The sequence below is a fragment of the Atractosteus spatula genome (genome assembly GCF_055471065.1).
Source record: "Atractosteus spatula isolate fAtrSpa1 chromosome 10 unlocalized genomic scaffold, fAtrSpa1.hap1 SUPER_10_unloc_15, whole genome shotgun sequence".
NCBI classification, from domain to species: domain Eukaryota; kingdom Metazoa; phylum Chordata; class Actinopteri; order Semionotiformes; family Lepisosteidae; genus Atractosteus; species Atractosteus spatula.
Window position 1 is genome coordinate 159,869 of NW_028296618.1, and position 25,219 is coordinate 185,087.

The 25,219-nt window shown below is 39.6% G+C and overlaps 5 non-coding genes across 5 annotated transcripts; 1 reads left to right on the forward strand and 4 right to left on the reverse strand.

The window, feature by feature from the left end:
- Positions 1–219: 219 nt before the first annotated feature.
- LOC148812822 (U4 spliceosomal RNA) lies at positions 220–361 on the reverse strand. The gene has a single exon (XR_016086298.1). It is a non-coding gene; the product is annotated as a U4 spliceosomal RNA (small nuclear RNA).
- Positions 362–1,515: 1,154 nt separating this feature from the next.
- Positions 1,516–1,587, forward strand: trnaw-cca (transfer RNA tryptophan (anticodon CCA)). Its single transcript has one exon. It is a non-coding gene; the product is annotated as a tRNA-Trp (tRNA).
- Positions 1,588–5,966: 4,379 nt separating this feature from the next.
- On the reverse strand, positions 5,967–6,048 carry trnas-gcu (transfer RNA serine (anticodon GCU)). Its single transcript has one exon. It is a non-coding gene; the product is annotated as a tRNA-Ser (tRNA).
- Positions 6,049–18,408: 12,360 nt separating this feature from the next.
- trnat-cgu (transfer RNA threonine (anticodon CGU)) lies at positions 18,409–18,480 on the reverse strand. Its single transcript has one exon. It is a non-coding gene; the product is annotated as a tRNA-Thr (tRNA).
- A 5,615-nt stretch (positions 18,481–24,095) lies between these two features.
- Positions 24,096–24,177, reverse strand: trnas-gcu (transfer RNA serine (anticodon GCU)). Its single transcript has one exon. It is a non-coding gene; the product is annotated as a tRNA-Ser (tRNA).
- Positions 24,178–25,219: the final 1,042 nt, after the last annotated feature.

The window sequence follows — 25,219 nt, forward strand, 5'->3', positions numbered from 1 at the left end:
TTAATTTTTCACAGACAAGCAGCACACCAGTACAACCAATATTAAAATTGAATTGACAGCTCACAAACATTTGCACTGACTCAAAGGTGATCTCAACGGACGTTGTTCCCTGCATAACGCTGAAAGAGCTAAAGAACATTTCTGTTGAGAAGACAAAAACACGCTTCTTTGTGCTATGATGATACAATGACAAAATTTGTCTTTAAACACCTTGCTCAGCCTCTCACGAGACTGTCAAAAATTGCTCCCACTGATTGTATTTCAAATCAGAGGAAGCGGGGTATTGGGAAATGTTTTCAACTAGCAATAACTGCGCCTCTGCTAAACCTCATAGGCGACGATACTGCCACTGCGCAAAGCTGACGGTTGCCAGGCAACCATGGGGCTCCTATGGAAATTGCGATTAATCATCTCATGATATGCCATTGCTGTAACGCTTCACATTTGTCTTCCCCTTATAGCTTTAGGTTTACATAGGTTTAACTATTTCATAGTTTACATCCTTTGGATACATAGGGCATTCTGAGAAAACCACTGCTCATTTTCAGCAGTAGATGACAGAGCCTTGATGATGATGACAGAGCAAAGATATAAGATAACAGAGCAATGTTCTCGGATTTTGCACAAACAAATCCTAACTTCCTGAAAGTATTACAGCACATTTGCGTCTGACTTTCCGTAGCTTCAGGATGACTGACACGACTGGACAAACACAATATGTGGCATTTAGCACGAATAGCATGAATAGTCTAGCAGGCATTGTGTTGTCTCACTGCAATACAATACCACTGCGGTTCATGACTCTCTAGGAAACAGTCCACCTGGCCCTGAAACCCATTCGAACGTCTAGCGACAGTATTGAACAATATCATGATTCCTTCGCGATATGTGGAATCAGCACAAATGCTGGAGAAAGCTTCCAATATCAGTGGCATTATCGTATGATGTTCTGAGGGGCTCTGTGGCATGTGTGTTGATGGTGTAGTGTCAGGCATAGCTGTCTTCCAAGACAGACCCCAAGACAGCTGGGGTCGGTTCAAGCCCAATGCATTGACAGCTGTTTTCAAATGCTGTTGAAAACTGTTAGGAAGCTAGTCACCTATACATTTTTGAAAGCACTAAAGCACAGCCAGTTTGAATTCTGGAGAATCATACAGGTGATTCTGAGTGATGTCTGCATCCACGCAATTTGATAAATGCTAAATGGAGAGAGGATTCTGTGTTAATTGTGCTTCTCCTGGGAGAGGTCAAGTTGAGAAGTTCACGATAAAAGGGTGGTAAATATCCTGTCCAGGAATATCGGGGCTGTAGGGGGTCAGATCTATAGATGTAGTAAACACATTAGTGGAGACGGTGTGTCTGGTCTCTGTGAGAGAGTCGGGCGGGAAGAATAATCTGTGGTCTGGGAAAAGAGACCCTCGGAGGCGCTCCACACAGGAGAGAATGAAAAAAATATATATTTTTCAGGGACGCTGATTTTTCTCTTTGAGGGAATTAAAAGCATGGATAGCGAGTGACTTCGTGGCGCAACGGTAGTGCGTCTGACTCCACATCAGAAGGTTGCGTGTTCAAATCACGTCGAGGTTAGCTGATGGGTTTGCAGGTGCTGCTGGTGCCAAACCCGGAAATTACACCACGCTGTTCAGTTTTATCTGTACACCACATAGGTAATCTGAACGAAATAACAGAACAGTACAGAACACGCAGTCAGGAGCTTATGCAGCGTTTCATCTTGAACACAAGAGAAAAGGCACACTGCACATCCGCGAAACATCACGTCTGACTTTAGAGAAAGTGACATCAGAGAATGGAAGTTTCAGACCGCTTTTTTGTTACAGGTTCAAGCAAACCTGAAAGTTAGGGAGTGTTTGGTCACTTTTGTATGAAAAAGTGTCTGAAGCCTGTAATTATAATTTGCCCTTTTTTAATTGTGGTTGAAATCCACTCCCATGTACCAAGACCTTACAGTATATTCATGTTTACTTAAATGACTAACTATTGGACTATTGGACATTAGTTGGTGTTTTTTTTTGTAACGATTTGCTATTTCATGCAGGAAAGAAAGGAACCCAGACCCAACGTTTGCTTTCAGGTGCGGTTCATTTACATTACGGACATCTATTTCTGAGGAGCCTGATTTAAATCACACAACCCCGGTAGAAGTCGAATCGACAATCTTATAAACCGAAATCAGACGCGTTATCCATTAAACCACTAGCCCGTCACGTAACTCAATTGCACCATGGTGAGTTCAGCGCCGCTACTAGTAATACCCCACCCCCATCTTAAATTTCTACGTGAGAAACGTGTTTTCTACATTTTTATCAGTTTTAAAAAATCATCACTTTTAAGCAGACAAAGCCTTTATGTGTCACTCTGAATTTCTAATTGATTTAGAATTCCAAGAAAAAAGAGTTTTGTTCCACAACGGCGTGAAATGATCACGTCTTTCACTCTACTTCTCTCTAGTAGTAAAGCAGATCTTGCTAGGTGAGCATTTGCTCCGGTAAATTAGGTCACTTTTCATGTTAACTCACTTCTTCTAAACACAACATTTCGTGGTGCATGTTTTCTCCATGAAAAAAGACATTTTCCCTTACATGATTTCTCGTTTTGTTTCATCAAAGAGTACAGAAAGAAGAAAGAAAGGAAAAGTGTCGTAAATGAACTCTGTCGCCCTTGGGAGATGTCAAGCGCATTGGACATGAAAAGTGCACAATAAAAGCCATTTCTCTTCGTGTCGGGGCTCCTATTGAATGTAAAGGAGGGAACGTGCTCAGCCAGCCGACTCAGCGCTTACTGAACGCAGGTGTCTCAGAGCGGTGTGTCCAAGTGGCAGTAAAAGAGGAGAATTCTGCTGGCGCCGTGGCTTAGTTGGTTAAAGTACCTGTCTAGTTAACGGGAAATCCTGGCTCCAAATCCTAGCAGTCCATCGCCTGTGTTGCACTGGACACCCTGTAGATCATCAAAAGCATATTGAGCTCCTTGGTAATGAAATTGCCGGATAAAAGCCATTGCACATCCTTTCTCAACATGCTCAGCGAGCAGGCTCACCGCACACCGAACGAAGATGTGACAGAGCGGTGTGTGCAATTGGCTGTAAAAGGATACTGCTTCGCCGTCGTTGTGGCTTAGTTGATTAAAGCTCCTGTCTAATAAAAAGGAAATCCTGGGTTCAAATCCCAGCGGTGCTTTTCTTCCTGTCTTCTCGCACCGTTTATTGGTATAGAAAACATGCTTCTGCATTATGTTTAAAAGAAGTGTTCATTTCATTTTTGGCACAGCTTATTTTTCAAGAAATCCACACATTGCGGAAGATAAAGTGCTCATCTTTCTTATCAATGCAAAAGAATTACTGCCAGCTGGCAAGAAAATGACAACGATTTGTTTTTACTTTAGCCAAAAATCTGTGAATGTAGAAAAAATACGACATGTGTTAGTTTCTATGCCACACTCAGGGTGTCCTTCAGTTAAACACAACGTTGGTAGATCAAACGCACGCAGAGACACACTTCGAATTAATCCGATCTAAACATTACCTTCTCTAAATGTGATTGAATTTCTTTCCACGTCCTTAGCCATCTTGATGTTTGCAGAGATTTTCAACTTTTGACACGAGTCAAACTACGAGTAAATAGTTGAGTACCTAAGTCAATATCACCGGGAATGTGAAAATAAATGTAAACATCAATATTTCTGCTGTCTCCTGAGAAACACAAGTATAGAGTCAAAACACAATAAATAATGCTAAAAAATTATTCAGTTAACACCCAGATGTGACAAAACACATTTAAGACTTACATCCCCTTTAAATATGTATTTCCTTAATATCAGTTCTCTTCCCTCCCCAGGACACTTGCAAATTCACTATAGCATATTAAAAGCTGTGTGTAAGTCTTACATGTGTTCTGTCACATCTGGGTGTTAAATTAATAGATGTGTTGTGTTATTTAATATGATTTGACTCCACGCTTGTGTTTCTCGGGAGACAGCAGAAATATTGGGGATTTGCGGCTACAGAAAATAATGTGAACTTTACAGGCAAAAGTAAGGTTACGTTAAAGAAACAAAAACTTATTGTCAGCCTTTTTAACGTGATTTTTTAAGACATTTGTTCGGAATAGTATATCTTCTCGTGTCTGTGGCTGTTATCCTACAATAACGGTGGTGAAATAGCAGGAATGTGCGGAAAGAATCGGAGATTGAACAGAAGACTCATCCAGTCGATAGTAAGGTTGTGTAGGACCGCACACACTACGATGTCAGTGTTGAGTAGCGTGGTTTAAAAGCTTCTTCACGAACCAGGAAGGAGTAGAAACCTAAAGTCTTCTGATTCGTAATCAGACACGTTATCCATTGTGCCATTGGCGTTTGCATCGCGTTCCCATACAGCACCACATTCAGTTCAGAGCCGCTACTATTCATGTGTTTTGTACGTGTGTCTAGTTACTACGTCTTTCATTATGTCTGGTTTAAAATAATATATCTTTAAAACAGACAAAGAGTTTATGAGTCTCCCTGAAATTCACACACGAAGAATAAAAGATATCGCGTTTAAAAAGAATACAGAGATGCCGGCGATAGAAAACGGAGCGTCTTAAGTGCGCGCTATCACTGAACTAAACTCCCGATCGGTAAGTTTGTCGGCGGCTTTTTAATTGTGTTAGGAAGAGCAAACAGTCCACAGTGTACATTTTAAAGGTCTAAGCAAAACAGTCAGACGTGAGGATTATTCAGAACAGGAGCCTCTACTTCTTTGTATACTGAGCTTTCGGGTGAACGTCAAAGTGAAAGACAAATTCGCAATTTTCCCTTTTTGATTAAGGAACAAGAAAACACCATCCTTCGAGCTGGATTCAAACTAGGGACATAAGAAATGCCCGCTGTTTTTGTTTACAGTCTTAAGATCTAGTAACTGAGCTATCGAGAGGTCGAAAAGTAAACGCTTTGTCACACGTGTAGCCCAATGTAGTTTAGTGTTCCTCTTTAAACCCAAGTTCGACATCAAAATACTCACTCCCATAGTCTCGTTCAGAAGAAGAAATGGACCAGGCTTCCACTGTATAAACGTCCAGAGTTCTTAACGTAAAACGTTTGAAGGGACATCAGTGCAGGCGGAAATTGACCCTTTTTCTAGTGGTATCAGGATCATATAAAACCTTTCTTTTGGATTGAGAAGAGGATCATGGAGACACTCAAAACATCCCTGTCTTTGCTTCTTTCAAGGACGAATGGAGTATTGAGCTGCAAGCATCGGTTCAAATCAAAACTCTCTGCTGCTGCAGTTGCTTGTTTGAGAGTTTCTTCAAATCTTTCAACTGAACGTTGATATCAAGGGATATTGACGGTAATATCATACGGATTTTGGTTTTCTTTTGATCGAAAATTGTATTAAAATACAAGCCTCTTTCACATTTGTATAATACTTTCCCTTGCATCCTCAGATAAAAATTCTAAATACCACAAAGTTACAATATATGGAATAGCATTTATTTTAAAATGTATTTTAAAATTTGCATTTAATTAGAGCTATATTTAGAGCTTAGTAAAGATAACATTGCTAATATTGATGGAGTAGAAATGTAAGATGAATTGATAGCTTTTTCTGAGCTAAAAAGTCCTACAACGCCTCCTGTAACAGGTAAGGACTCATAGCAAGACATTGCTATTGCATTGCGCATTTTGCAGATACGACCAGTTTCTGCTTCTGGTGAGTGCATTTTTTCCAAACTGAAATTAACAAGAACATTTTCAAGATGCGCCATGTCCCTAAATCGTTCATCAGGACTACTATTAATGTCAGGTGAAAGCAGTACAAAGCATAAATTTAACCTATTAAGAGACTATATCTGTCAGCTACTGCTGTAAGCCATATTCAGCCAACGCTAGAAATATTACTACTCTACTACAGTAGATAAAGATAGCAAGTCCGACTTAGAAACGGATCACAAGTCGAAGACATAAACCGACGAGGGTGGGATTCGAACCCACGCGTGCAAAGCACAATGGATTAGCAGTCCATCGCCTTAACCACTCGGCCACCTCGTCACGAAAGCCATCTACACTTGGGCATGATTTTGCTCGGCGACCAGGCTCAGCGCACATCGACCTCAGATGTCTCAGAGCGGTGTGTCCAAGCGGCTGTATAAGAATAGGTAATAGGTTTATTCCATGCTGAAAAAAAGAAGAAAGAGAACACAACGTTTCGGCCGTGGAGCCTTCTTCAGGTGTGAGAGAGACAGGACAGTAGGCAAAGGTAAAGTAGCGGGAGAACAAAGGTTTGAGGGTGGGTATCCACCTGTATAAGAATAGTGTTCTGCCGGCGCTGTGGTAAAGCTGGTTAAAACACCTGTTTCATAAAGAGGAGATCCTGGATCCGAATTGCAGCGGTAACTTTTTTTCCTGTCTTGTTTTACAGAACATGTAAAACAACATGTAGAACAACATTACCGGGAATTTCCAATAATTACGGACATTGGCAACTTCCAAGCAGTTAGTATTCACCCATGGAATTATAGGTTCCAGTGGGTGGCGGGAATGCTCCCGTTGCATCTTCAGCTAAAGTAATTTAAAATACATAGCAAAATTGTTTGAGAACTTGACAAGCAAAAACGACAGATCGCCGAAGTTGTATTTTAATATTTTCGTATATTTACTTTAATTTGAATATAAATGTTAACATAAACGCTGTTCAATATAATGTAATTTTGTTGTACTTTTAAAATATTTTAGCTGAGGATGCGAGGGGGGCTATTACACCTTGCCAAACATCTAAATAACTGTAAAAGAGGCTGGCATTTTAATAAAACGGGCGATCAAAAGAAAGCTACAAATAGTACGGTATTATGCTCAATATCCCTCGATACTGAAGGTCAGATGAAGAACTTGAAGAAACTCTCAAAGAATCAACGGCAATAGCAGAGGATGTTGATTTTGAACCAACGTTTGCACATCAATTATCCAGCAGTCTTTGCTTGACAGACTTCCTCAAGATATTTGGTGTTCTATGTAGAAAATCGAAAATTAAAAGTGCTAATGTGCCAAGAGGGGTGGTCCGAGGCAAAGACTGCGGTAGAGGAAGAATAATCTCTGCACGATAAGGCGTGTCTAATACTCGGCCCCTGAAAGGCATCATATTCGTTGAACTGCCTCCCAGCTGTGACTCTTGCACGAATTTCGCGGTACGTGTGTACGAGCTTATAATTCAGGAATATCAATGGTCAGACGTTTATGGTGGGTTTGTGTTTTGTATTATTTAGTGAATGGAAAAAAAAAACATTTTCAAAAGTACAGCTCGAATGAAATAATAAAAAAAGTTTATTTGCCTGTTTGTTGTAACAGCTGTGCCAAAAATATTCATCTACACCAGAATAGTACCTGAACGGGACTGGACCGTATTGGATTTTAGGAAATTTATTTTTGCACATCTTCGCCTACGATCAGGAATACCTTCCTGTTTTCAGCGTGTTTATTGTTTCTACCTGTGATCTCGGAAAGAAAGACCCACTACCTGTGAAATAGGTAAAACCGAAATATTCCGGGAATTTGCTATGGTTTGAGAGGAGTGTATGAAGGTATTAAAGGAGAGAAGAGACGCGCATTCCGCACGGGGAGCGCAGAACCCTGAACCACGCCTGTGTCTTTTCTTATATAACCGCTGAGCCCGGACACAGCGTCTCCAGCCAGTGAAATACAGGAGAAACCGCAAGGAAAACAATGTTTCTTTTAATAAGTCTTTCTCTGGTTTTCTATTTCGGTCTTTCACATTTGAATGCATACTTTGCAGTTAATCTTTCCTCGATTACAGGCAGCCCAAACAGTTCTTAAGGCAGACATCGAAGCCTATTTGACTTTCTGCTGATCACATAAGTGTTCAAGAAGTATTTCCCTGCCCATCATGTGCCCCCAAGCCGGTTTCTCCGTTTTCCTCTTCCTGTCGTTGTCAGCGAGCACAAGAAGACAGGAAAAACGCAAGGCAGGGAAAAGACAGTAGCTGTCAGAGTGGGATTTGAACCCACGCCTCTATTCAGAGACCAAAACACCCAAGCAATGGAAAAACACGAGCCCTTAAATCTGGCGCATTAGACCACTCGGCCATCCTGACAAGCTGCAGGTGTTAGTGTGCTGGAAGCACAAGTAATTCACAAAACTGAGAAATGGTTTGCTGGAGAAGCGCCAAGTTGCCTGTTGTAGCCTAAACGGATCGCGGAAATTAAATATTCGGATCAATTCAGAGCGTGCTTTACAGCCTTCGTGTAATATTTTGATCTGCTAGGGTGCAGTCGTCTTCACAATCTGGATTATCTCATAAAGAGCGACGTCAGTGTAAAACAGCTATCATTTTTAAGAACAGACGTTGTATTGGATATTAATAATTGATTTATTTTCCTGATTACAATACAGTATACTTTCCTGATTCCAATGTATTGTGAAGCATAAAAGCCAACTGCATCAATCTCTATTACGCGTCATTTATGAAGGCGTTTCAAATAGCAGCCAGTGCAGTATTAACGCTTTTGGAGCATGTATTACATTGTAAATAATCTTATTTAAATAGGTTTAAATTCGCACACTGTTATTTAGACAGCGCAAACCAGTCTGACCTCCTTCAACTTTCTGTGCCCGCTGAGTAGATCTTAAAGCAGCTGCAGCCAGAGTAGCCGTAATGGCAACAGTGTTTGGAGTTCGGCTTATTTCTTCTGCAGAACCACCGGTATCGGAATATACAGTACTGATCCGCAAAATAAGCACTTTCGGTTTCTGATCGTTTTTATTTTTTTATTTAAAGTTTCTCTAAACTTTACATTTGCTCGTACAAGTTTCCTCTATGAAATAAATAAAACATATAATTCAATACAATAACCACAGGCAGGAAGGCTCGTTGTCAAAGGCGTTGTGTTCAGTTAGCAGTTTCTCTTGGAGACGTTTGTTCAAATCCCACTTCTGATGAAAAGCTTTTCTCGTTCGAGTAGAAACGATAGAAGCCTTAAGTGGGAAAAAAATCAAAACATCTCGCATTTCACGTGTTTAATGTTAATTGTCTCAGTGATTGATGGCTCTTCTCCCTTGCAGGGTGACGGCAAACTTCTTCAGAGAGGGAGTCTCCCAGGTACGGCTTTTCTTCGTCAAGAGCCGAGACAACAGAAACAGACTTCAAACTGACATGAATTACTTCATGAGCGTTTATGACCGTCTTTAAAAAGCTGAGAGCAGGCGAAAACGTCATTGGAAATGAGGAAATGTCTGCTGACAGTAAACAGAGCTCACGCTCAGCTGTGAATAAGCGCTCCTCGTTAGTATAGTGCTGAGTACCTACGCTTGTTTCGCGGGAAACCGGGGTACTTTTCTGTGACAGGGCGCTGGTTTAATTTTTTAAAAACCTGACTCCACTTAAAAGTGTGTACTGTGGACTAACTTTCGAAGTACTTAGTGCGGTAGAATATGGAGATCAGCTCTAGCTCTGAGCTCAACTGCAACAAGAAGTCGTGCTGAACAAAGTCAGAGCCCAGCTGAACGTGTGCTCAGTGTGGTGCTCAGGACACGGGAGCATTGTTGTGGTTCTAATTAGCACGAAGTGCAGGGGCTCTGACTCAGAACGTTTCAATTTATATGTTCAGTAAATTAAAATGCACGACACGTTAAAATCGGATAATGACTATATAACCGAATGTCCCTCACAGTTTAAAAGATACCAGTAAGGACACACAATTACTGCGAATGCGATACTTATTGGAAATAGTCCCAAAACAAGCACGTATCGCAGCTGGTAGACCCCTGTAATAATTTTGCAGTGACAGAACACTTTGAAGATTTGCAATCTATTTAAATATGAATTTTCTAAATTTCTGTTCTCTTTACTCCCTGGCATAACTGAACTCTCACCTTCACATACTAAAGGCATTACATGCATTAGCTGTGATAATGCTTCTAAGAAACACAGAATGACATTTAGTTTTGTTCCTCATTTCCCCCAAGAAAAAAAAAGGAGTACATTTCCGCCTGGAATGATTGATGCCCCATCAAACATGTTTTAATATCCCCAGAAGTTTATACAGTAGAATCCTGGTTTGTGGCTTAAATTCAAGGTAAAAAATACTAAGGAAACGAGTTGGAAACAATGTCGATCTGGGATTTTACTCATCCGGAACATTTCACTACATTGGGCAGTATGTGCCAGAGAGCAACTCCTGATATCTTTTTGATAGCTCAGTTGGTAGAGTGGGGAACTCTAGTGGAAACACTTGGGAATCCTTAGGTTGTTGGTTTGACTCTGGCTTGAAGGAAAGTTCCTTTTGTGTATTTTAATCAAAGAGTTAAAATAGTGAATCTGTGTAATTCAGTCGTTGATCAAAAGCTCAATAAACGACGAAGCAGAGGCTCCTGTTCCGAATTCAGCTCCCGTCTGATTGTCTTGTTTTGGCCAAGATCTGATCTATGAATTAAGGGAGTACTCTGTCTGCTTTGTAATTCAAAAACACATTTTGTAATGCAAATGTCAAGTTTTTTGTAGATATAAAGGTGTCCTCTGTTTTCAAAGGATAGCTACTTAATTGGCTTTATGATTTGGTATTGATTTTGTATCGTTGTATTATTAACTTTGTGCTTTCTGTGTTTTTATCGTATTGTGAACTTATTTTTTAAACAAATGCTTACAAAGGCAGACACGGCACACATCTGTTTATACCAGCGGTGAATTGTACATTTTTATTAAGTACAATCTACTGTGCACTTTTGGGAGTATAACAGGTTCGATATAAAGTGGCAAAAATATAAAAGGGGAAAATACCCCAGACTGCGTGTAAAGCCCTTGTTGTGGCTGTTGTTTTATTTTTAGATAAAATGGCGTACTGTGCACAAAATGTTGCAGAAACACAATCTGATATTTTAATAACTATTATTTTAATAATTTGATAAGTATGAGGCCCCGGATCCAAGTCTTCGGTTCTGATTTTTTAAACATGATATCTTCCCTTCCTCTCGATGTGAGGAATTGTTTTTTTTCACATTGCGATCCAAAGAGCCTCAGACGCACAGTCTAACAGTAACCAAACCAGAATGGATTCTGCTTGGAGCCGGACTGAGCTCATTCTCACTCTCTGTGCTGAAAACAGAATTATCTCTTCCCCAAACATCGTCTACAGATCACTTGTGTGCTTTTAACCTTCTCGCAGCTAGAGGCGAGACTGAAGCTGGAGATGTGAAGGCACCCGCTGGTGCATCTTCTCCAAATTTCACAATCGCGACAGACTTCTCTTTTTTAAAAAAAGTAGATATAGCCCTGAAAAAAGCATTAGCTTTATCAGTTTTTACATTAATCGATTTTGAATCAAATATTCTATTTTTATTGCAATTTACATAATAATAATAATTATTATTATCACTTACACTTATATAGCGCTTTTCTGGACACTCCACTCAAAACGCTTTACAGGTAATGGGGAATCCCACTACCCCCACCAATGTGCAGCCCCACATGGATGATGCAACGGCAGCCATACTGTGCCAAAATGCTCACCACACATCAACAATCAGTGGGTAGGAGAGCAGAGTAATGAAGCCAGTTCATAGATGGGGATTATTAGGAGGCCATGACTGGTAAGGGCCAATGGAAAATTGGGCCAGGATGCCGGGGTTACACCCCTACTCTTTCAAGAGACGACCTGGGATTTTTAAAGGCCAGAGAGAGTCAGGACCTCAGTTTTACTTCTCAGCCGACGGACGGCACCTGTTTACAGTTTAGTGTCCCCGTCATTATACTGGGGCATGAGGACCCACATGGACCGCAGGGTGAGCGCCCAGCGACAGAAACCAGATGGTACCGTGTGTCGGGCTCGGCTGCGAGCAGGACAATGACGTCACGGGGACAAAGTAGAAAAAATCAAAACAGCTCTGTAAAAGACCTGTGTCAGCTGTCGGTTAGCAGTCTGGACTCTAAATCCATCGATCTGATTTCAAATCTCTCTAACACCTGAGCTGCGGCTTCTTTCGAGTAGTTATTCAGGAGAACACTATGTTGATTGTATAGATGAAACGTTTAATATATTCAGGTGGGTAGCTACTTCAGCATGCATATCTGCAAAGAAACAAGTAATGTTTGTATATAAATGAATGTCTCTGACAACTTAATGTTAGTTTTTAATTTAGTTTTAGTTTTACGATGTAGGTCAGGCGTTGACATATGCACAAACACACGAAATGTCTCACTCCTGATTCAGCTCATGCTTCATACGAGTGAAGCGATTCCTCCTGCTTCTCGTACAACCATATCAGAAAAGAAGCCCGTGTCACCCAGCTCTGATTCAAGAGCGACTCACATCTTGACAGGGTGCCCCTTTGGTCAGAAAAAATAGTTGTCAGAAAATGTGAGAAAAGGAAAGTTATGTACAGTAAGCTCTCACACACAGCTCTCACACACAGCATTAGAGATTGGAATCTGATTGTAAAAAAAAAAACTGCCCGTCTCCCCGGCATTTAACGGTGCTGTTGCTTTTATTTTACATATTGTTAGCATTTTAATGAATTTTTAAAAGATTTATACACAAATCGCTAAATACGAAACGTAAAAAAACCAACTGTAAGCAATTGACCATTCATATTCCTGAATTTTAAATCCCTGTGTTTATCTGTGTCCAAGTGCCTGGTGCAGCTATTTTGAAAGCATACCTCAAGGAGGGCTTTACACGCAGTCTGGGGTATTTTCTCCTTTTACATTTTTGTGATTTTATATCGAACCTGGTATACTCCCAAAAGTGCACAGTAGCTTGTACTGTGTGCCCTGTTTGCCTTTGTAAGCGTTTGTTTAAAAAATAACTTCACAATACGATAAAAACAGAGAAAGCACAAACTTAATAATATAACGATTCAAAATCAAAACCAAATCATAAAGTCAATTAAGTACCTAACTTTTGAAAACAGACAACACATTATCTATAAAAAACTTGACATTTGTATCTATTTTTGAATTACAAAGCAGACAGAGCAGTCCCTGAACTTAAAGACCAGATTTGTTAAAATCCCTTGTACCAATTTAGATTGATCTTGATCAGAACACGACCATCAGACGTGAGGGGAATTCGGAACAGGAGCCTCTGCTTCGTCATTTATTGAGCTTCTGATCAACGTCTGAGTGAAAGTTATTTATTGTCTTTGATTAAAGTACGCAAAAGGCACCTGCGTACACCTTTTAGCTCATAAATTCATCGTACATTTATATCCCATCAATATAAACAATGTTATCTTTACCTAGCACTAAATGTAGCTCTAAATAAATGCAAATTTTAAAAAACATTTAAAAATAATTGCTATTCCATATATTGTAACTTTGTGGTATTTAGAATTTTTATCTGAGGATGCAGGGGAAAGTATTATACAACTGTGAAAGAGGCTCGAATTTTAATACAATTTCGATCAAAAGAAAACCAAAATCCGTAAGATTTTACCGTCAATATCCCTCGATATTGACGTTCAGTTGAAAGATTTGAAGAAACTCTCAAAGAAGCAACTGCAGTTGGAGAGATTGGATTTGAACCGATGTTCGCAGCTCAATAATCCATTCGTCCTCGAAAGAAGCAAAGGTTAGTATGTTTTGAGTGTCACCATGATCCTTTTCTCAATCCAAACGAAAGGTTTTATGTGATCCTGATCCCACTAGAAAAAGAGTTAATTTCCTGCTGCACTGATATCCCTTCAAATGTTTTATAAGAACTCTGGAAGTTTATACAGTAGAAGCCTGGTCCATTTCTTCTACTAAACGAGACTATGGGAGTGAGTATTTTGATGTCGAACTGGGATTTAAATAAAGAGGAACACTACACTACACTACACTTGGGCTACGCGTGTGACAAAACGTTTATTTTCTGACCCCTCGATAGCTCAGTTGCTAGCTCTTAAGACTGTAGAAAAAGCAGCGAGTATTTCTTATGTCCCAGGTCTGAATCCAGTTTGAAGGATGGTGTTTTCTTGTTCCTTATTCAAAAAGTGAAAATTGCTTATTTGTCTTTCACTTTGACATTCACCCGAAAACTCAGTATACAAAGAAGTAGAGGCTCCTGTTCTGAATAATCCTCACGTCTGATTGTTTTGCTTAGACCTTTAAAATGTACACTGTGGACTGTTTGCTCTTCCTAACACAATTAAAAAGCCGCCGACAAACTTACCGATCGGGAGTTTAGTTCAGTGATAGCGCGCACTTAAGACGCTCCGTTTTCTATCGCCGGCATCTCTGTATTCTTTTTAAACGCGATATCTTTTATTCTTCGTGTGTGAATTTCAGGGAGACTCATAAACCCTTTGTCTGTTTTAAAGATACATTATTTTAAACCAGACGTAATGAAAGACGTAGTAATAAGATACACGTACAAAACACATGAATAGTAGCGGCTCTGAACTGAATGTGGTGCTGTATGGGAACGCGATGCAAACGCCAATGGCACAATGGATAACGTGTCTGATTACAGATCAGAAGACTTTAGGTTTCTACTCCTTTCTGGTTCGTGAAGAAGATTTAAACCACACTACTCAACACTGACATCGACGTGTGTGAGGTCCTACACAACCTTACTATCGACTAGATGAGTCTTCTGTTCTATCTCCGATTCTTTCTGCACATTCCTGCTATTTCACCACCGTTATTGTAGGACAACAGCCACAGACACGAGAAGATATACTATTCCGAACAAATGTCTTAAATAATCAAGTTGAAAAGGGTGACAATAAGTTTTTGTTTCTTTAACGTAACCTTACTTTTGCCTGTAAAGTTCACATTATTTTCTGTAGCCGCAAATCCTCAATATTTCTGCTGTCTCCCGAGAAACACAAGCGTGGAGTCAAATCATATTACAGTACACAGCTGATAGTAATTTAAGTAGGGAGCTGCGTCACATAAAATTGCAGTAAAGCGCTTTAAATATGACTCTGAAGTACTGGGAAAGATGATTATTTTGAGCGTGCCTCCCAGGGTCTGCTACGAGGCTGAAGTTGGCTTCTTATTCGCCAGCTTCTTCGCGTTTTTCGTTCCACCTTAAATGCTGCTGCTGTGATGTTATGTCGCCTTTCGCCTGTAGATGGCTCTCTTCGATCAGTACTAATACGGCTGGAATACTGCAGACATCCTCAGTGAAAGGAAATATCCAAATAAATAGCGACTGTTCAAATCATATTTTTGTATGCAATATATTTCAGAAAATCGCAAACCAATTTTGAAAACTCACCATAACACGGACTTACACTGGGAAAAGGTGATTGTACTTTCTGCTTATTGCTACGGCCTTCCCCCCCCCCAATTATGAAAATGTCTCACAGTTCTGACACCGACGTGTGAAAGACAATGTAACAGACTATCAAAATCCTGAAGTACAAAACATTTTAATGCACCAGTTTTTTTAAATATGACCCTCTGATCTTGGCATGTCAGAATACATTGGGAAAAAGTATGGCACGAATTGCACGAATTGCAATGGCACACATTGTTGAGAATATCACTGACCTTGCCGATATTTGCAGGGGATACGAATATTTTGTACATGTTGAACTACAACACGTAAAAATTGAGCTCCTTAGTCAATATCACCGGGAATGTCCAATAATGACGAACGTCAGTAGCTCCAAGGAAACTTAGAATCGCACATGGAGTTTTATCTTTGAATGGAGGGTGGGAGAATTCATTTATACTCTCGTTGCTCATTAGCTAAATTATTTTAAAAATATGACACAGATTTGTTCGAGAAACTTGTAATCGCCTTAAAGAGAGTCTTCTTGAAGATGTGCACCAGCTAGCTCTCCACTGTCAATTGACAGGACTTTAGAAGAAACTGTTCTCATACAACCAACATACAAATTACACATCTTAAGTCACATGAAGAGAAATCCTTGTACTAAATAACATAAAACTGTCGCTGTAAATTATCACCAAGCTGTTTTATGTGTCTGACCACCTCTTTCCTACTTTGCAGAGAGCACAATTCTTTCTGTTTCTTCATCGCTATTTTACTGTCTCTTTCCCCCACGTGGAGATGGATCCACAGCAGAAACTTTTGGTCCGTTCCTGTTACTCTGTCCGATTGAAAGAGCTGTATTAAAGGCACTCCCATCTCTGCAGGAAAGTTATTGCTGCTCTCAACACAATATACTGCAGCCAAATGTGATAGCGATACTGTCACTGCCTGTGGGCCACGTGTTCCTGTTGTCAGCCTATTATGTCATGTCCATCCACACCCAGAAACATTACTGCTGTAGCACAAGAGTTATACAGGCGCAGTCAATAGAGCATGAATCTCTTAATCTCAGAACTGTGGGTTCAGCCCCCACATTGGGTCCCTCTGTGTCAATTTGATCCCCCCAATCCTCCTAGCAGGACCTGATGGCGTAACAGTGATACCCAGTGCCTTATATGACCTTTACGTAATTCAGCTTTCTTTCCACTTGATTCAGATTTTGATCTGAAATCATCGGCCAAACAAGAGTTTGTCTAAATCGAGGGAGATCTGCTCACAAGCAAGTATTAAACACTTCAGCATTTACTGTTCGAATACCACATTTTGTCAAAACACTGCCGCTTCTTTAGCTAATAAGTAATGGTTTTTGAGCACGCATTGTATTGTTAATGCTTATATTAAAAAAGCATAAATTCACATAATGGAATTTGGACTGAACAAAGTAGTCCAGCCCCTTTACAACATTACATACCCACTGATTAAAGCTTAAAACTACAGCAGCAGGAGTAACAATAATGGCAACAACATGTTTGGAGTTCGGCATTTCATTTATTCTGCGGAAACATCGTATCGGAATGAACTGCCCGAGATAAAAGAGTAATTGCGGCTTCAGATCGTTTTTACAGAGCATTGCGTTGTTCTGTTCATGCTGACTACACGCTTTAAATTTGTCGTTTACTGCAAGCGTTGTTTTTTCTGAAATTCCTCGCATTTGAGCCAGCACTAAAATATTTCATTCCCGTCGCTGAATACATCGTGGAAACGGTATTTGCAACAGAATGCTGTCACACATGAAACCTTTTTGTTATTCGGTTCTGAAGTTTGAAAATGAAAATAAAACGGGGATCACTTCATAGACTTGAAAGAAGTCCAAGCAGCATAAAAACCCGCGAATTCTCACAAAGGCTGCACCTTTCTTCTGCTGCTTTTATAAATCAGCCTTAAACATTTGAATGCATACCTTACTGCTGCTAATCACATTCACGTGTTTACGAAGCTTTTTTCTGTCCGTTATGTTTTTTCTAAGTAGTTTCTCCGTTTTCCTCGTACTGTGATTGTCAGCGAGCACAACAAGACTGAAACAGTGTAAAGGCAGGTAAAAAAGACAGGGTAAAACGCCTGACTGTCGGGAGTGGGATTTGAACCCGTGCCTCTATTTGGAGAGCGAAACACAAAGCTTAAAAGACACGAATCTGTGAATTTGCTGTTTTAAAACGCTCGACTATTCTGAAGAAATGGGTGCTGATTGCACCAGTTGCATCCGATTTTCCGTAACTTTAGGACGATTGATACGACTGGACGAACAAAATTTGTGGCGTTTAGCATGACATGGAAAACGGTACCGTAGCATTCGGGTCCGGACTACCAGACTCAGAAACAGTTTTTACCCCCGCACTATCAAACTATTAAACTCCTAGCCTCTCTCACTCTCACCTATGATCTGAACCTCACAGTGCCTTCTTTCTTACCAAAAACCCAAACACACATTGAAAATCTACCTCTACCATACATGTCAAAAGCTCACTCCCCATAATTTCTATCCCTTTATTTCATTCTTTTGATGCATGTTTTTGCACATAACCTGTTACCTTTTTGTTGTTTTGCACACTGCCTGTTGTTGTTTTTTGCACATCGGCTGTTGTCTCTGTCTTTCTTTTGTAATACAATTGTATTGTTGTTGTGTTGTTGTGTTTTTTTCTTTGTACTACTTATGTCCGAGAGCTAGCTAAATAGCATTTCGTTATACCATATACCTGTGTATAAGTATAATGACAATAAACTTGAACTTGAACTTGACATAGTCTTGCAGGCAGTATATACGCATGCTGACGCAGCTACCCACCTGAACTATTATTTTATCGTTTACTCGTTTAAAAAAACACGGTCTTCTCGTTCCTAAGTCAGATTTTTAGTGCTTTCGAACGTTACTTCCAACCTGGACTGACAGCTCACCCGATCTGTTTGTGATCAGACCATGGAGTGGGGGGCTGTACCAAGCGCACGTTCCTTCCCAATGCTGAGGTGATCATTCGGAAGATGGGTGTGAAGAGAAACAAGCTTTGTCGACTAAAAAACAAGGCAGGATATGCAAGAATACTAATCACTGGCGACAGTTACGCTCTCTTACTATTCAGACTCCTACATTGCGAGTTTTTTGAAGACTTTGAAACTAAAGGAAAGCAGTGACAAATGAAACAGGCACAGGTGGGGTTTGAACCCACGATTTTCGGTTTACGAGACCGACGCCTTACCACTTGGCCACCGCGCCTTCAAACAACATAGGAATAATGTTGTTCAAATTATTTTTTTTCTGAATCTGGTTTACATCGCCTGGAGGCAGCAACAACAATAAAAGGGATACTTAACAAGGAGATACGCTGTAGCAGTGCGACTCCAACAGATGCTCCTGAAGAGACTGGAGGTTTAAGCCAGCTCCTTAGAGCGCTTGGCCGCGTTACTCTCAACAGCGGCTCTTCAGCTCTTGTTGTTTGACCTAGTGGTTTTATAACGCGTGGAAACGACCGCAACTTCTTTTTCTGAGATGCTTTCTCTCACGTGGTGAAATCTCGATCTCTTTGGCATCTCTGGCTATAGTTCTTCAGTAGAGCAGGCTTTCACACCTCTGCTTATAGTACCCTTGAAGTCATTTTATTTTTACAGGAAGACGCATTCCCTAACGATCTCTCCTGTTTTAGAAATGCTTCATAAGGCGTGTTTGATTCAACGGACAAACAGTATACTAATTGTACAATGCAGATCTATGGGGCATTCGTACTGGATTTGACTGGGATTCTGAAATACTTCTTGCAAAGGTATTCAGACTTTCTTGAACCTAGAATAAAAACACAGACCTGAAACTCCTTAGCTTCCAATCTCTGATGTTGCTCTCCTTAAACTCGGACGTGATGTTCTGCAGACGTGTGCATAATGTCCTGTTTTCTTACAGTGTAGACATTTTGCTGTTCACGCTCCGCATTCATCTGCTTTGTGCGTTGTCAACATGTAATGTCAGCCGTCCCCTGTTCTTCTATATCTCTAGCATGACTGCGTCCTGCTGCTCGGCTTTTGTTTGTAAAGTTTGAGCGAGCACCCCGTTCAGTGTCACTTTGTCACTGTGGTCAGAAAGCATTCTTGATTCTGCTTGAGCTGCTTCATGAATTCTAGCGACTTTAAGAGCTCTTTCTAAAGTCAGCCCTTCCTCCTGCAGCTCCGAGGTTCAGTAGAAGCGGTGGAAAAAGATGGGCATAAGCAAAGCTTCTCGGCGCGGCTGCCATACCCAGTGGGCATTGATTCGTCGAATATACGTATATTTACGGCGAAAATACGGCTATACGTATATATACGTCGCCTCGACGTATAATCAACGTCGAATTGCAACCGTAAAATCGACGACATGAATAAACGCATATATAACGTCGAAAACACATCTAACACAGTGCCTGAGGCTTTTTACTGTATGTATCGTGTGTGCCGCAACTAAGAGTATACGGCACTCTGCACAGTGTACGAAGTAAATTATTTTCGCAGTAATTAATTTATTATATTTACTATATTTATTATACACGTGTAAATTAATTACTGCGACACGATACATACAGTAAAAAGCCTCAGGCACTTTGTTAGATGTGTTTTCGACGTTATATATGCGTTTATTCATGTCGTCGATTTTACGGTTGCAATTCGACGTTGATTATACGTCGAGGCGACGTATATATACGTATAGCCGTATTTTCGCCGTAAATATACGTATATTCGACGAATCAATGCCCACAGCTTGGCATACAAGGGTTTTGCTGAGGGGGTCTTGCCACCTGCCCGAAAAAAAACAGTAAAATGTTTGAGTGCCTATAGAGTTTCTATTTTTATTTTCTTGAGAAAAGTTGATACCATTTCCTGGACACCCCGCCCCCCATCAGTGCGCGGTGCCCGGGGAAAAATCTGTAGGGGGGCGTCTGAAATTCTGAGGGGGGGTGATATTTCGGTTGAAACGGAGCTGTACGGTGCAGCTTCCCAAATGAAATCTCGTAGCTATGCCATTGATTAGTGCTTCATGATAGAAGATAACGACTAGCAATCTGGTATTTGCGATGAAGTTCAGTTTCACATTTTTCGTCACTCTCACGGTTTGTATTGCCTGGAGCGAAAAGTACCATAAGCGTTCATTTTTGCAGCTACATGGACGTTCTGAATCGTTAAGAAAAAAATGTTGTAAAACCAACAGAAAGCACAGACTGCTATAACTAGTCCTAGTTATATAACGATTTTAAGTATAATGATAAACTACTGCAAGGAATCGGTCCACATGAGCAAACAGGATCGTAATGTTGACACTCAACGACACTGATATGTGCAGTTCCTGGACGGATAGCCCTCCTGCCCATCAAACAGACTGAGTGACTGTTCGTGTCATTTAGTGTTGTCTGACCATTGACAAAGTACAACTATTTTTTTAGGACGCAAATTAAGTTAGGTAAATCTTTTTGCCCAAAACTGAAGGGGCGACATTCCTCCCTCCCCCCGTGATGCCAGGCCTGTACCCATCCTATTCCATAATGTCATTATATATAATACCATACAACAGTGACCGATCCTTACTAACTGCATGCGTTAAAATTGCACATCAGCTCATAGCAGGGGGCACATAGCCGCGATGTATTATCAATGTTAAATTTCAACCATAATATCGACAACATTAATAAACGCATACGTTGAGAAAATATCGAACCCAGCATATTTTCCGGTTATATACCACAATGCATTGCTAATATTCGTTGGTCACCATTTTGGACACGTTTTTCAAACGTAGAAGTATATCCGCAAATATCTCAGCAATCCTCTTTTGACGAGTAAGTATGAACAATAATAATAGTATCTGAATACATACAGATCTTTCTTAATATTATTTTGATTAAAATAGTACGTGAATAAGCAAAAAATGGCACATAAAAATAGTGTGAATGGGGAAGATGACACAAAATCGTTTTGCCGTTTCTCTATTCTTATTCTATGTTGTACTTTCAAACTTTGGGTACTCTTTAATTAGGACAGACTTTATTGCTCAACTGCTATGATGCAAGCCAAATTTTATACATTTATTTCAGCTTTGAGCTTAGTAAACCGTTCATTTTTTAGATTATACTAAAGAAGATATTAATCATCATTTATTTGGGAAGTAATATTATATAATTTTCTCCTAGCTGCGGTGCTGAAGTCCCACCCTACATCGACAGAAAAAGAAATAAAGGAGCACGCAATGTGTTACTTGAAAAATGCATATGCAAGGCAGGGGGCCAGGAGATCTGGACACTGAAAATAATAGGTTTTTGGTTCTAACTGTTAGGACAATTAGACAGGGTTTGCAAATACATTGCAAATATTTGTAATATTTGCATTGCATTGTAATATTTTTTTTCTTGGAAATATAGAAGTTGTACATTTTAAAATGTATATTTGAATCAAAATGTGGTTTTGAGTTAGTGTGTTAATGTAATTAGTTTGTGTTTGTCATTACTATACTGTATATTGCCATGTTACCAGAATTTGTAGCTGAAGTTTAAGACTAGTTGTGTTTTTTATGATTATTGCCCATATGTTGATTGTTGATTGATTGTATACAATGTATAATTTGAAATACATATGTTTCAGGTGTGAATGTGTATTTTCAGAATACATTTCTAAACCTAATCATTGGCTTGGTTTACTAGTTTCTACACCTATAAAACCTATCTTTGATGTATAATAGACCTCTACCTATATACGTATAATAGACCTCTAATGTTATCCGTATAATAGACCTCTTACCATATACGTATAATAGACGTCTAAAGTTATCCGTATAATAGACCTCTAACCATATACGTATAATAGACGTCTAAAGTTATCCGTATAATAGACCTCTAACCATATACGTATAATAGTCCTCTAAAGTTATCCGGAACTCCAACCATATATGTATAATAGTCCTCTAAATTTATCCGTATAATAGAACTCCAACCATTTATGTATAATGAACGTCTAAACATAGACGTATAATTGACGTATAACTTTAGACGTATATTAGAATTTCATTCTAGACGAATTGCAGACCACATTTAGACGTCTAAGGTATGCGTTTAATAGACGTATATTATACGTCTTTTGCCCACTGGGAAGGTTGTGTAGGACCGCACACACTACGATGTCAGTGTTGAATAGCGTGGTTTAAAAGCTTTTTCACTAACCAGTAAGGAGTAGAAACCTAAAGTCTTCTGATCCGTAATCAGACACGTTATCCATTGTGCCATTGGCGTTTGTATTGCATTCCCATCCAGCACCACATTGAGTTCAGAGCCGCTACTATTCATGTGTTTTGTACATGTGTCTAGTTACTACGTCTTTCATTATGTCTGGTTTAAAATAATGTATCTTTAAAACAGACAAAGGGTTTATGAGTCTCCCTGAAATTCACACACGAAGAATAAAAGATATCGCGATGAAAGAGAATACAAAAATGCCGGCGATAGAAAACGGAGCGTCTTAAGTGCGCGCTATCACTGAACTAAGCTCCCGATCGGTAAGTTTGTCGGCGGGTTTTTAATTGTGTTAGGAAGCGCAAACAGTCAACAGTGTACATTTTAAAGGTCTAAGCAAAACAATCAGACTTGAGGATTATTCAGAACAGGAGCCTCTACTTCTTTGTATACTGAGCTTTCGGGTGAACATCAAAGTGAAAGAGAAATTCGCAATTTTCCCTTTTTGATTAAGGAACAAGAAAACACCATCCTTTGAATTGGATTCAAACCAGGGACATAAGAAATACTCGCTGCTTTTTCAACAATCTTAAGAGCTAGCAACTGAGCTATCGAGAGGTCAGAAAATAAACGTTTTGTCACACGCGTTGCCCAATGTAGTGTAGTGTTCCTCTTTATTTAAATCCCAGTTCGACATCAAAATACCCACTCCCATAGTCTCGTTTAGTAGAAGAAATGGACCAGGCTTCTACTCTATAAACGTCCAGAGTTCTTATAAAACATTTAAAGGGATATCAGTGCTGGCGGAAATTGACTCTTTTTCTAGTGGGATCAGGATCACATAAAACCTTTCGTTTGGATTGAGAAGAGGATCATGTTGACACTCAAAACATACTAACCTTTGCTTCTTTCGAGGACGAATGGATTATTGAGCTGCGAACATCAGTTCAAATCAAATCTCTCCAACTGCAGTTGCTTCTTTGAGAGCTTCTTCAAATCTTTCAACTGAACGTCAATATCGAGGGATATTGATGGTAATATCATACGGATTTTGGTTTTCTTTTGATCGAAAATTGTATTAAAATACAAGCCTCTTTCACATTTGTATAATACTTTCCGTTGCATCCTCAGATAAAAATTCTAAATACCACAAAGTTACAATATATGGAATAGCATTTATTTTAAAATGTATTTTAAAATTTGCATTTATTTAGAGCTATATTTAGAGCTTAGTAAAGATAACATTGCTAATATTGATGGAGTAGAAATGTAAGATGAATTGATAGCTTTTTCTGAGCTAAAAAAGTCCTACAACGCCTCCTGTAACAGGTAAGGACTCATAGCAAGACAGTGCTATTGCATTGCGCATTTTGCAGATACGACCAGTTTCTGCTTCTGGTGAGTGCATTTTTTCCAAACTGAAATTAACAAGAACATTTTCAAGATGCGCCATGTCCCTAAATCGTTCATCAGGACTACTATTAATGTCAGGTGAAAGCAGTACAAAGCATAAATTTAACCTATTAAGAGACTATATCTGTCAGCTACTGCTGTAAGCCATATTCAGCCAACGCTAGAAATATTACTACTCTACTACAGTAGATAAAGATAGCAAGTCCAACTTAGAAACGGATCACAAGTCGAAGACATAAACCGACAAGGGTGGGATTTGAACCCACGCGTGCAAAGCACAATGGATTAGCAGTCCATCGCCTTAACCACTCGGCCACCTCGTCTCGCGTACCACTTCCCCTTGGGCATGATTTTGCTCGGCGACCAGGCTCAGCGCACATCGACCTCAGATGTCTCAGAGCGGTGTGTCCAAGCGGCTGTATAAGAATAGGTAATAGGTTTATTCCATGCTGAAAAAAAGAAGAAAGAGAACACAATGTTTCGGCCGTGGAGTCTTCTTCATGTGTGAGAGAGACAGGACAGTAGGCAAAGGTAAAGTAGCGGGAGAACAAAGGTTTGAGGGTGGGTACCCACCTGTATAAGAATAGTGTTCTGCCGGTGCTGTGGTAAAGCTGGTTAAAACACCTGTTTCATAAAGAGGAGATCCTGGATCCGAATGCCAGCGGTACCTTTTTTCCTGTCTTGTTTTACAGAACATGTAATTTGGGACACTCAAAGAGGTCTTGATTTGGTTTTATGCGTTTATTAATTTCCTTTGCAGAACAACTTGTTTTTTTTAAATCATATAGCTTGCGAAAGATGAAATGCAAGCAAATTTTTTTGTTCACCAAAAGTATGTACAAGTATGTTGATTGTTGATTGATTGTATACAATGTATAATTTGAAATACATATTTTTCAGGTGTGAATGTGTATTTTCAGAATAAATTTCTAAACCAAATCATTGGGTTGATTTACTAGTTTCTACACCTGTAAAACCTATCTTTGATGTATAATAGACCTCTAAAGTTATCCGTATAATAGACCTCTAAAGTTATCCGGAACTCCTACCATATATGTATAATTGTCTTCTAAATTTATCCGTATAATAGAACTCTAACCATTTACGTATAATGAACATCTAATCATAGACGTATAATTGACGTATAACAATAGACGTATATTAGAATTTCATTCTAGACGAATTGCGGACCACATTTAGACGTTTAAGGTATGCGTTTAATAGACGTATATTATACGTCTTTTGCCCACTGGGTACAACGAAAAAAACACAACAACAATACAATTGTATAACAAAAGAAAGACAGAGACAACAGCCGATGTGCAAAAAACAACAATAGGCAGTGTGCAAAATAACAAAAAGGTA